This window comes from Bos mutus, chromosome 13 (genome assembly GCF_027580195.1).
Source record: "Bos mutus isolate GX-2022 chromosome 13, NWIPB_WYAK_1.1, whole genome shotgun sequence".
NCBI classification, from domain to species: domain Eukaryota; kingdom Metazoa; phylum Chordata; class Mammalia; order Artiodactyla; family Bovidae; genus Bos; species Bos mutus.
The window spans coordinates 63,766,940-63,779,628 of record NC_091629.1 but is presented as its reverse complement, the minus strand read 5'-3'; the positions used below and the strand labels follow the sequence as shown (position 1 = coordinate 63,779,628).

Here is a 12,689-nt window from a genome sequence, read left to right as displayed (position 1 = left end):
TTGGCAGGCAGATTCCTATCCACTGTACCACCTGGGGAGTCCTCATTGTGGTTTTGATGTCCATTTGCTTAAGGAGGAAGGACTCTGAGAGCATCCTGTCATGTGCTTATGGGTCATTTGTATATTTTCTTTGTAGAAATATCAATTCAAATCTTTTGTCTTTGAAACAAGTTGGGTGGTTTGTGTTTTTCTTGTTGAAAATTAGTCTCTTTATATATTCTAGACGTATGGTGAGGTATACCAGAGATTCAGTTTGCAAACATTTGCTCCCATTCTGTCCATTGTCTTTTTACTTTCTTGATAAAGTCCTATGCACAAAACTTTTTAATGTTACTGAAGTTCAATTTACCTAGTTTATCTTTAGTTGCTTGTGTTTTTTTGGTGTTATATCTAAAAATCCATTGGCAACTCCAAGATTATGAGAATGTACCCTTGTGGATTCTTGAACTATTTTTTTTGAAGACTTATGCCTCAGGCACTTTGCATATTGAATGTTGTTTAATTCTTGCAGCAAATCTACGTGGTAATATTGTCCTCTTTTGATTGATTGGGACATTTCAACTCAAAACAGCAATTTGACCAAGATTGTGCAACTGTCAAAATAATAGAAGAAGGATTTGAATCAATGCTTACAATACCCTAATAGACACATATTTGAGGCAGGGGTGGGGGCTGTTCAGGAATGAGATATCATAATTTATAGGCTTTCTCAAGATTTCTTCCAAATTATAATTTTTTCTTAAAATACTTCCAACATTCTTTATGCACATTACTCATTATTATGGATATCTAAAAATTTTTGTTTAATAAATAAGAAATATTAAATTTAGTAGTATTTATAAAGTATAGTGAATGTTCAAACACTGGAAATGCCAGCAAACAATATTGGCTTATAGTCAAATAGTGTTAATATTTGGATCTCTTAGCAAGATTAATAGAATGTCAACGAATCTTGTGTAGAAACAGCCAATTTAGGGATTTATTTGCTTCTAAAACTTGCTATTTCTTAAATCATTCTTAATAGGATTTAAATAAAGCATACAAAGTATATAAACTTCTTAATATTTATTTTATGTGCCAGAATGACTCACTGTTAGCAGCAGACAGGGCCAGAAGCAAACACTTATGACAACAGCTTCAAGCAAGACTGGGCTTCCCAGGTGGCTCAGTGGTAAGGAATCCACCTGCCAATGCAGGAGATGCAGGTTCAGTCCCTGGGTTGGGAAGATCCCCTGGCTAAGGAAATGCCAACCACTGTAGGGATGGAGTCCAGGGAACTCCCATGGACAGATGAGCCTGGTGGGCTACAATCCGTGGGGTTGGAAGAGAGTCAGACATAACTTAGTGACTAAACAACAACAAGCAAGACTGGTTAGATTATAAATTCTCCTCTCTGATTAAGCTTCAATTCTTTCTAGAGAGTTATAATACTTTTTCCCTTTCCTCAATTTCTGAAATTTATTCTCAGGATTCAGAAAACATAAAATTTCTGAGAAATGCCAAGAAATAATTCTTGCATAGAAGCACTAATTAGAACCAGATCTGGGTGTTTCCCCTTAAAATCCCCAAGAGACCTTAAGAAGGAAAGAAAAAAGGAAAAGACCATTCAGTTTTATGATTAGAAGGTCTTCATATAACATTTTGAGAGTGATTATTGCTGTATTAGTTTTCTATTACTGCTGTAAAAAATTACAACAAACTTGTTCAGCCACTAAATCATGTCTGACTCTTTGCGACCCCACAGGCTGCAGCATGCCCGGCTCCTCTGTCCTCCATTATCCCCAAGTTTGCTCAAATTCATATCCATTGAGTTGGTGATGCTATCTAACCATCTCATCCTCTTCTAGCCCCTTCTTCTTTTTTGTCTTCAATCTTTCCCAACATCAGGGTCTTTTCCAGTGAGTCAGCTCATCACATCAGGTGGCCAAAGTATTGGGCGCTTCAGCTTCAGCTACAGTCCACAATTTCACTGGCTTAAATTAATGCAAATTCTCTCACTGATCTAAAGAATCAGTGTCACTGGACTAACGTCAACTCACTGACAGAGCCAGTTCCTTTTGAAGGCTTTGATGTTTCCCTGTGTTTTTCATCTTTGAGTAACTGCCTATATTCCTTTGCTTGTGGCCCCTTCCTGATTTTCCAAAAGCATCACTGCAATCTCTGCTTTCATCATCACACCAGCTTCTCCTCTGACTCTAACTTCTCCTTCATCCCTCTTTTAAGGACCACTGTGGTTATGTTGAGCCCATTGTATAATTCACGATAATATCTCTTATCTAAAGATCTCTAAATTAATCACATCTGCAGAGTCTCTTTTGCCATATAAGGTAATATTCACAGGTCCAGGGATGAGGTTGAGGACCTAACAGAGGACCCATTCTTTAGCCTGCTGCATTGGGCATTGTGGTCCACTCTTCAAATAGGAATCAAAGGCAGAAGATAGAGGTGGCCAGGACCCGACAATAGGTGAGCCATCTAAATCAAGGTAGCAAAGGATGTTCCCATGTGCCAGTTAGGCTTCATCTCCATAGGCAAAATTCAAGTCTAATGAAACTCAGCAGGTTCCTATCCTGATCAAAGTCAAGAGCTGGTGAGCATACATGTTGCATTACAAGGGACTCAACTTCAAAGAAAGTAGGATCCAGATGACTGATGCCTTAAAGTTTAGGTGGGCAGCCATCATGGACAGTCTGTCAATAGAACAAGAGTTCCTACTTAGGCTGTGGTTTTAAAGGATGTCTAATGTCTTAGAAGGAAAACTGGGAAGAATCAAGTGTGGCTTCAGGGCTCTAACAGTATTCAGAGGAACCAGCTTGTTCCTGTATTACACATTCAGAATGTAGAAAGAGGACTTCCCTCGTGGTCCAGTGGTTAAGAATCTGCCTGCCAATGCTGGGGACACAGGTTTGATCCCTGGTTCAGGAAGGTTCCACGTGCCTCAGGGCAACTGAGCCCATGTGTCACAACTACTGAGCCTAAGCTCTAGAGCCTGTACTCTGCAACAAGAGAAGTCACTTCAGTGAGAAGTCCACACACTACAATGAAGAATGGCACCCACTCGGGCAACTAGAGAAAGCCCATGCACAACAATGAAGAACCAGCACAGCTCAAAAAAATTTTTTTAAAGATTGATTTAAAAAGAGAGAGAGAATGTAAAAAGATGCAAAAGCATGGTTCTTACGACCTGTGTTTTAGGAGAGTGCATTTTTTGGAAACTGTGTTATCCAACCCTAGTGTGGTAAGCAATATGTGGGGCAGGTGAGCTGTGACCTAAGAAAAGCTTGAGATTTTCTATGATTAGAATTAGGAATAGGCTTAGACAAATCAGATTTACAAAAAGAAAGATTTACTTATTCTTAAGTCTACTGAGCACTTGTATCTGGTATGTATGTGTGTGCATGCATGTGGGTGCATGTGAAGTTTAGAAAGAGTGCATCTTACTTATCCACTCTCCCAGTGAGGTATAGCAAGATTGCCTATAGCTTTCTGGTACCAAAAACCACGTTGCAATGCTTATACCCAAATCCTTGTTCTTATGGACCTCTATGAGGATTTATTTGAATATACCTGGAATGGGATTCCTAGGTCAGGGAATAGAAGTGCCTGGTAACTTCGCAGAATGATGGCATCAGTCTACATTTTTTTTTCCAATAATGCTTAAAGATCCAGGTATCTTCACATCCCTGTCAACATTTATCATTTTCCAACTTTCTAACTTTTGCCCATCAGTTTATTAGGCAGTGTCTCCTTATTGTTTTAATTTACACTTTCCTGATTACTGAGATTAATCATTTTTTGTGTGTGCTTATAGTCATGTGGCTTTCCTCTGCTATAATTTGCCTCTTTGTAAACTTTTCTATTTAGAGTAGTTCTCTTTTTCTTGGTTCTCATGAAAGTGCCTCCGGTATTCTTGAATATTAATCCTTTGTCAGTGCTAGGCATTACTGATAACTTTTCCATTCTGTCAGTCTATGAATTCTGTCTGTGACATTCCTTGCCGAACAGAAATTCATAGTTTTGATGTGATCAAACATATCAAGTGTTAGCTTTCCTGAGGTTTTAAGAATTCTCTCCTGTTCAAGTCACAAAAATATTCCTCTATGTTTTCTAATAACTTTAGGTCTTTAATGCACTTGATATCCAACAATCTGGTGCTAGACTCAGGTTTATTTCTTTTTTTAGTTTTTTTATTCAGCTTTATTTTTCTTCCTAATACTAGCTACTGGATAATGGATTCTTTCCATGGTGATTAGTTATGCTATTTTACTATCCATTAAGTTCCCCTCTCTACATGCATCTGTCTCTGACCTTTTATTATTTTTTTTATGTTCTTTTGGTCTCCTTTGATGCCATACTGGTTTTATTATTTTGACTATGATCAGTCTTAATAATTGATACATGTCCCCCTTATAAATTTTCCTTCCAGAATAACTTAGCTTTTGAGAACCTTCATTCTTTTTTCTTCCTTTTCTTTCTAATATTAAGATACTTTTCATACATTAAACATACCTTTTGGAAGTGTATAATTCAGTGGTTTCTAGTAATGTTTTCTGCCATCACCATTGTGCTCAGAATCTTTTCATCACCCCAAAGAGAAACTTTGTACCTGTCAGTAACAACTCCTCCTCTCCCCCATCTTCAAACTCCTGGAAAATGCTAATCTACTTTCTACCTCTGTGGGTTTACCTATTCTGAACATTTCACTTAAACAGAAGTATACAATATGTGATTTTTAACTGGCTTCTCTCACCTCAGTCAGTCAGTTCAGTTGCTCAGTCATGTGACTCTTTGCGACCCCATGGACTGCAGCATGCCAGGCTTCCCGTCTACCACCAACTCCCAAAGCCTACTCAAACTCATGTCCATCGCATCAGTGATGCCATCCAACCATCTCATCCTCTGCTGTACCCTTCTCCTCCTGCCTTCCATCTTTCCCAGCATCAGGGTCTTTTTCAATGAGTCAGTTCTTCGCATCAGGTGGCCAAAGTATTGGAGCTTCAGCTTCAGTGTCAGTCCTTCCAATGAATATTTGGGACTGATTTCCTTTAGGATTCACAGGTTGGATCTCCTTGTAGTCCAAGGGACTCCCAAGAGTCTTCTCCAACACCACAGTTTAAAAGCATCAATTCTTCAGTGCTCAGCTTTCTTTATAGTCCAACTCTCACATCCATACATGACTGCTGGAAAACCATAGCCTTGACTAGACAGACCTTTGGTGGTAAAGCAGTGTTTCTGCTTTTTCATATGGTGTCTAGGTTGGTGATAACTTTTCTTCCAAGGAGCAAGTGTCTTTTAATTTCATGGCTGCAGTCACCATCTGCAGTGATTTTGGAGCCCAAAAAAACAGTCTGTCACTGTTTCCATTGTTTCCCCATCTATTTGCCATGAAGTGATGGCAAATCATGATCTTAGTTTTCTGAATTTTGAGTTTTAAGCCAACTTTTTCACTCTCTTCTTTCACTTTATCAAGAGGCTCTTAGTTCTTCTTTGCTTTCAGCCATAAGGGTGGTGTCATCTGCATATCTGAGGTTATTGATATTTCTCCTGGCAATCTTGATTCCAGCTTGTGCTTCATCCAGCCTGGCATTTTGCAGGATGTACTCTGCATATAAGTTAAATAAGCAGGGTGACAATATACAGCCTTCATGTACTTCTTTTCCTATTTGGAACCAGTCTGTTCCATGTCCAGTTCTAACTGTTGCTTCTTAACCTGCATACAGATTTGTCAGGAGGCAGGTCAGGTGGTCTGGTATTCCCATCTCTTTAAGAATTTTCCACAGTTTATTGTGATTCACACAGTCAAAGGCTTTGGCATAGTCAATAAAGCAAAAGTGGATGTTTTTCTGGAACTCTCTTGCTTTTTTCGGTGATCCAGTAGATGTTGGCAATTTGATCTCTGGTTCCTCTTTTTCTAAATCCAGCTTGAACATCTAGAAGTTCATGGTTCAGGTACTCTTGAAGCCTAGCTTGGAGAATTTTGAGCATTACTTTGCTATTGTGTGAGATGAGTGCAATTGTGCAGTAGTTTGAAAATTCTTTGGCACTGCCTTTCTTTGGGATTGGAATGAAAACTGACCTCTTCCAATCCCTTGGCCACTGCTGAATTTTCCAAATTTGCTGGCATATTGAGTGCAGCACTTTCACAGCATCATCTTTTAAGGATTTGGAATACCTCAACTGGAATTCCATCACCTCCACTAGCTTTGCTCATAGAGATGCTTCCTAAGGCCCTCTTGACTTTGCATTCCAGGATGTCTACTCTAGATGAATGATCACACCACCTCCTGAAGATCTTTTTTGTATAGTTCTTCTGTGTATTGTTGCCGCCTCTTCTTAATATCTTCTTCTTCCATTAGGTCCATATTATTTGTGTCCTTAATTGTGCTCACCTTTGCATGAAATGTTCCCTTGGTATCTCTAATTTTCTTCTCTCACTTAGCATCATGTTTTCAATGTTCATCCATGTTAGGCTATGTATCATGCTATGTAGTGTTTTTGTTGTCAAATAATATTCCATCTGTATATATGTTCCCTATTTTGTTTAACATTCATCAATTGATGAATATTTGCTTTGTTTCTACTTTTTACTATCTTGAGTGATGTTGATGCAAATGTTTATGTACATGTTTTTGTGTGAACACAGTTTCAGTGATCTTGATTATATACTGAAGAGTCCAATTTCTGGGTCATATGGTAACTTCAACCTTAAGTTTTTGAGAAACTCTCAAGCTGTTTTCCAAAATGAGTGTGCCATGTTACATTTCCACGAAGAGCAACGTCATCTTTTACGTGAGTTATTGCTGAGGCTTCTAACCCTTTTCCCTGCTTCCACACCCACCCTCAAACTGTCTCCTTTCAATACAATACCAGAAGGATTCAGTGGATTTGATTTCCATTTTCCTAATGGCTTGGAATACGGAATGAAGCAGGGCAAAGACTAATAGTGTTTTGCCAAGAAAATGCACTGGTCATAGCAAACACCCTCTTCCAAAAACATAAGAGAAGACTCTACACATAGGCATCACCAGATGGTCAACACCAAAATCAGATTGATTATATTCTTTGCAGCCAAAGATGGAGAAGCATCTTTGTTGACTATACAGTCAACAAAAACAAGACCAGGAGCTGACTGCGGCTCAGATCATGAACTCCTTATTGCCAAATTCAGACTTCAATTGAAGAAAGTAGGGAAAACCACTACACCATTCAGGTATGACCTAAATCAAATCCCTTATGATTATACAGTGGAAGTGAGAAATAGGTTTAAGGGACTAGATCTGATAGATAGAGTGCCTGATGAACTATGGACGGAGGTTCATGACATTGTACAGGAGACAGGGATCAAGACCATCCCCATGGAAAAGAAATGCAAAAAAGCAAAATGGCTGTCTGAAGAGGCCTTATGAATAGCTGTGAAAAGAAGAGAAGTGAAAAGCAAAGGAGAAAAGGAAAGATATTCCCATTTGAATGCAGAGTTCCAAAGAAAAGCTAGGAGAGATAAGAAAGCCTTCCTCAGCAATCAATGCAAAGAAATAGAGGAAAACAACAGAATGGGAAAGACTAGAGATCTCTTCAAGAAAATGAGAGATACCAAGGGAATATTTCATGCAAATATGGGCTCAATAAAGGACAGAAATGGTATGGACCTAACAGAAGCAGAAGATATTAAGAAGAGGTGGCAAGAATACACAGAAGAACTGTACAAAAAAGATCTTCATGACCCAGATAATCACGATGGTGTGATCACTCCTAGAGCCAGACATCCTGGAATGTGAAGTAAGTGGGCCTTAGAAACCATCACTACGAACAAAGCTAGTGGAGGTGATGGAATTCCAGTTGAGCTATTTCAGATCCTGAAAGATGATGCTGTAAAAGTGCTTCACTCAATATGCCAGCAAATTTGAAAAACTCAGCAGTAGCCACAGGACTGGAAAAGGTCAGTTTTCATTCCAATCTCAAAGAAAGGCAATGCCAAAGAATGCTCAAACTACCGCACAATTGCACTCATCTCACATGCTAGTAAAGTAATGCTCAACATTCTCCAAGCCAGGATTCAGCAATATGTGAACCGTGAACTTCAGATGTTCAAGCTGATTTTAGAAAAGGCTGAGGAACCAGAGACCAAATTGCCAACATCCTCAGGATCATCAAAAAAGCAAGAGAATTCTAGAAAAACATCTATTTCTGTTTTATTGACTATGCCAAAGCCTTTGACTGTGTGGATCACAATAAACTGTGGAAAATTCTGAAAGAGATGGGAATACCAGACCACCTGGCCTACCTCTTGAGAAACCTGTATGCAGGTCAGGAAGCAACAGTTAGAACTGGTCATGGAACAACAGACTGGTTCCAAAGAGGACAAGGAGTATGTCAAGGCTGTATATTGTCACCCTGCTTATTTAACTTCTATGCAGAGTACATGATGAGAAATGCTGGCCTGGAAGAAGCACAAGCTGGAATCAAGATTGCTGGGAGAAATATCAATAACCTCAGATATACAGATGACACCACCCTTATGGCAGAAAGTGAAGAGGAACTAAAGAGCCTCTTGATGAAAGTGAATGAGGAGAGTGAAAAAGTTGGCTTAAAGCTCAACATTCAGAAAACTAAGATCATGGCATCTGGTCCCATCACTTCATGGGAAATAGATGGGGAAACAGTGGAAACAGTGTCAGACTTTATTTTTTGGGGCTCCAAAATCACTGCAGATGGTGACTGCAGCCATGAAATTCAGACACTTTCTCCTTGGAAGGAAAGTTATGACCAACCTAGATAGCATATTGAAAAGCAGAGACATTACTTTGCCAACTAAGGTCTGTCTAGTCAAGGCTATGGTTTTCCCAGTGGTCATGTATGGATGTGAGAGTTGGACTGTGAAGAAGGCTGAGCACCAAAGTATTGATGCTTTTGAACTGTGGTGTTGGAGAACCACAGTTCTTGAGAGTCCCTTGGACTGCAAGGAGATCCAACCAGTCCATTCTGAAGGAGATCAGCCCTGGGATTTCTTTGGAAGGAATGATGCTAAAGCTGAAACTCCAGTACTTTGACCACCTCATGCGAAGAATTGACTCATTGGAAAAGGCTCTGATACTGGGAGGGATTGGGGGCAGGAGGAGAAGGGGAGACAGAGAATGAGATGGCTCTGGCATCACTGACTCGATGGATGTGAGCCTGAGTGAACTCTGGGAGTTGGTGATGGACATGGAGGCCTGGCGTGCTGCGATTCATGGGGTCGCAAAGAGTCGGACACGACTGAGTGTATGAACTGAACTGAACTGAATGATGTTGAGCATCTCCCTATGTGTTTGTTGGCCCTTTGTATATCTTCTTCAGAGAAATGCCTATTTGAATCCTTTGTCCATTTTAAAATTTTGTTGTTACTGAGTTACAATAGGATTAAATTACATGTCTGATGAAATTATCTCCAAACTACTCAGAATAAAAGCCAAACTCCTCACAGTGGCTTAGAAAACCTACAGGATCTGCTCACTCTGAACACTTCTCTTTCTAATCCCCTCTCACTCATCTTGACTCTAGTGACTGGCTGCTTCTGGATGTGTGCCTCTGTGCCTTGGCACCTGCTGTTCCCCTCTACTTGATACATTCCCACATATGATCACAGGACTCTAATTTTTCAGGTGTTTGCTTAAACATTATCTTTCAGTGAAGACTTGCCTGTTGGTCTTATTTAAGATTCATGTCTCACTTCTGTCACTGCCACCACTACCCTCCCTTTCCTGGCTCCCTGGTTTACTTTTCTCCATAGCACTTGTCACTTCCTAAGTGCTATCATTTTTGCTGATTTTTAATTTTTACCTGGCACTCGTCACTCCTGCTTTAGAAAGTACGTTCTATGAGGGCAGGACTTTCAGAAGACATGGGGATGCACAGGAACCCTCAGGGCTTTTGGCACTTCTCTGTTTGGAAATCAATACAGCAGTAATTCAAACAATCTCTCTTATCCACTTCACGTGGATTTCAGTGTAGTGTTTCCTCCACATTTACACAGGGCTGCTTCTATCACAGCACTGTGATTTCTATAAGGGCAAGTGGTGAGTTGGTTTGTTTTTGTTTTTATGAATTTTTATTGGAATATAGTTTCTCTACAATATAGTGTTAAGTTGATTTTTGTTTGCTTTTTAAAATTAAAAAGTGACACTGTGTTTAAATAAGGGAAGAAATCACTGGATTCTTATCCATCAGGTCCTCATCTCTCTTTTTTTGGCCGCACTGAGCATCATGTGGGGTCTTAAGTTCCCTGACCAGGGATTGAATCTGTACCCCCTGCAGTAGAAGTGTGGAGCCTTAACCACCGGACCGCCAGGGTTCTTTATGTAATTTTCTTTATGCAATTTCTGCCTTCCTCTTCCCACCTAGAACATTCAACTCCTCCCAGCTACCCCTGAGACTCATTGGAACTCAGAGGGTGGTAAGAGGCCAGGAGAATAAGCCTTATAACTTCAGCATAAATCAGACTCTGCTCCCCAGCAATCCCACTTCCTTTACTGAGACTATTCATTCATTCCTCCTGTATCATTAGATCTGGTTTTTTTTTTTTTTTTTTACTGATTAGTATATAATGCACAGAAAGCACACAGATCATAAGTGAACAGCTCGATTGAATCCCACAAGTTGAACACACCTGCCCAACCAGCTTTCACTGTTAGGAAAAGACCGACTGTTACCCAGCAAGTCCCATCTGGATTGATTGCATTTTCAGCTGATGTAGGAGGTCAAGACAAAAGAACAAGCAGATTAACCATAGCATCATACATATTCACCTGAGTAACAGGATTGTGCCTTTTCAAAAATGACCTTCTTGGACTTTGCTGGTGGTCCATTGGTTAAGAACCCGACTTGCAATGAAAGGGAGTGTGAGTTTGGTCCCTGGTCAGATAACTGAGATCCCACCTGCCACAAGTAAGACCCAATGCAGTCCAGTAAATAAATAAATAATGAGCTTCCAAATGTGCCTAATACTTTTGAATTTCCATAATGAGTTCATCTAATGTCTGTGCAGATATTTGATATGTGATTCATCCCAGCATTTTAGCTTTTCTCTCTTTTAATTTTTTTTTTTTTTTATGTGGGAGCTAATTTTGAATCTGTGTGGCCAGTCTGTCTTCAGATGCTGTAAGTGGATGGCTCCCAGGAGGAGGACAGCAAGGCGCCGTCTGAATTTACTCTAAGATAACGACCCTCTCAAAATCTTGTCACCTCTTATTCTCAAGTAGCCTTTGCCTGGGATCTAGGCTGTCCCTGCAAGAAGCAAAGCAGACAATCATCTATGGCCCAGAAGCTCTGAGAAAGCCCCAAGCTCAAAATATCCCTTCTGAATTTGCTAGTTTCTCTGCCAATTTCTGACCTTTAGCCCTAGACTTCAATGTTGCCAAAGGCAAATACCCCTAGAAAGGCATCATTTGAGGTGTGATACTTTAGAAATTCAACAAGTTTTACATCCCTTCCTGATGTAATGCTCATCTGGGTTAGGTTAGAGAGAGTAAAGCTCTAAGGGAGAAAAAGAGTAATCAGGAGAAAGTGACATTTGTGAGAATTAGTATGGTTTAGTGGTGAAGAGATTAAGTGTGAAGACAGATGTGGATTCAGTCCTAGCTCTGCCAATGTACAAGCTGTGTGAGCCAAAGGCCACTGCCTTCAACTTGTCTAAGTCTTGGATTCATTACCTATGACACAGGAGCATCATTGTACTAGTGTGATGAGAGTCTGTAAAATGGGGATAATCACAGAAACAGTATGGTGAGGAACAAATAAAATAATACACTTGTAGGAGGCAGAATAGTGTTCCGCCAAAGATGCCCACACCCTAATCCCAGAAATCTGTGAATGTGTCACTGCATGTGTTGAAAGGGACTTTGCAGTTGGTCCCAGTTAAGGATCGTGAGATGGGGAGATGATGAAGGAGAATTAAGGTTGCGAGTCAGGGAAATTATTAAAATAACGAGATGATCTTGAATTATCTGTGTGTGTCCACGATAATCAGAAAGATCCTTAAAAGTAAAAAAGGGTGCAGACTTCCCTGGTGGTCCAGTGGTTAAGGCCCCATGCTCCCAATGCAGGGGATGCAGGTTTGATCCCTGGGTGAGGAACTAAGATCCTGCACACCACACAGCATGGCAACAAAAAGAATAAAAGAGGGAGACAGACAAGAAGGTCAAAGTGATGTGAAGTGTTGGGAAAAGCACCTAATCCACCATCTCTTTCTTTACAATGAAGGAAGGAGTAAGAGCCAAGTATTGCTGGCAGCCTCAAGAAGCTAGAAAAGGCAAGACCATGGATTCCCCCCAGAGTTTCCAGAAAGGAAAACAGCCGTGTTGACTCTTTGATTTTAGCCCTGTGAGAACTGTGTCAGCTTTCCAGCCTTCATAATTGTAATATAATAAATGTATGCTGTTTAATAAATGTAAGATAATAAATGTGTGCTGTTTTAAAGCCACTGGATTTGTTGTATTTGTTATACCAGCTCTAGAAAACTCACGAACTGACAGAAAACTAATATAAGATGTAAAGATCCTAATGAAGGGCCAGGTACATAAAGAATTATCAGTAAAACAAATACATGTTAGTCATACAGAGTAGACAGGGAAAAGAAAGACTGAATACTCTAAAATTTTCATATGTAGCAATTTTGTCCAGGGTTGACCCTGTGTATGTCATCAACAGCCTGTTCT

General features: G+C 40.0%; 1 long non-coding RNA gene across 1 annotated transcript in view; it reads left to right on the top strand.

The window, feature by feature from the left end:
• The window catches only part of LOC138990548 (uncharacterized), a 40,339-nt gene extending 27,937 nt beyond the window's left edge, over window positions 1–12,402 (top strand). Inside the window, exon 3 of the long non-coding RNA XR_011466686.1 lies at window positions 12,235–12,402. This is a non-coding gene — a long non-coding RNA (uncharacterized lncRNA). The remainder of the gene's footprint in view (window positions 1–12,234) is intronic.
• Window positions 12,403–12,689: the final 287 nt, after the last annotated feature.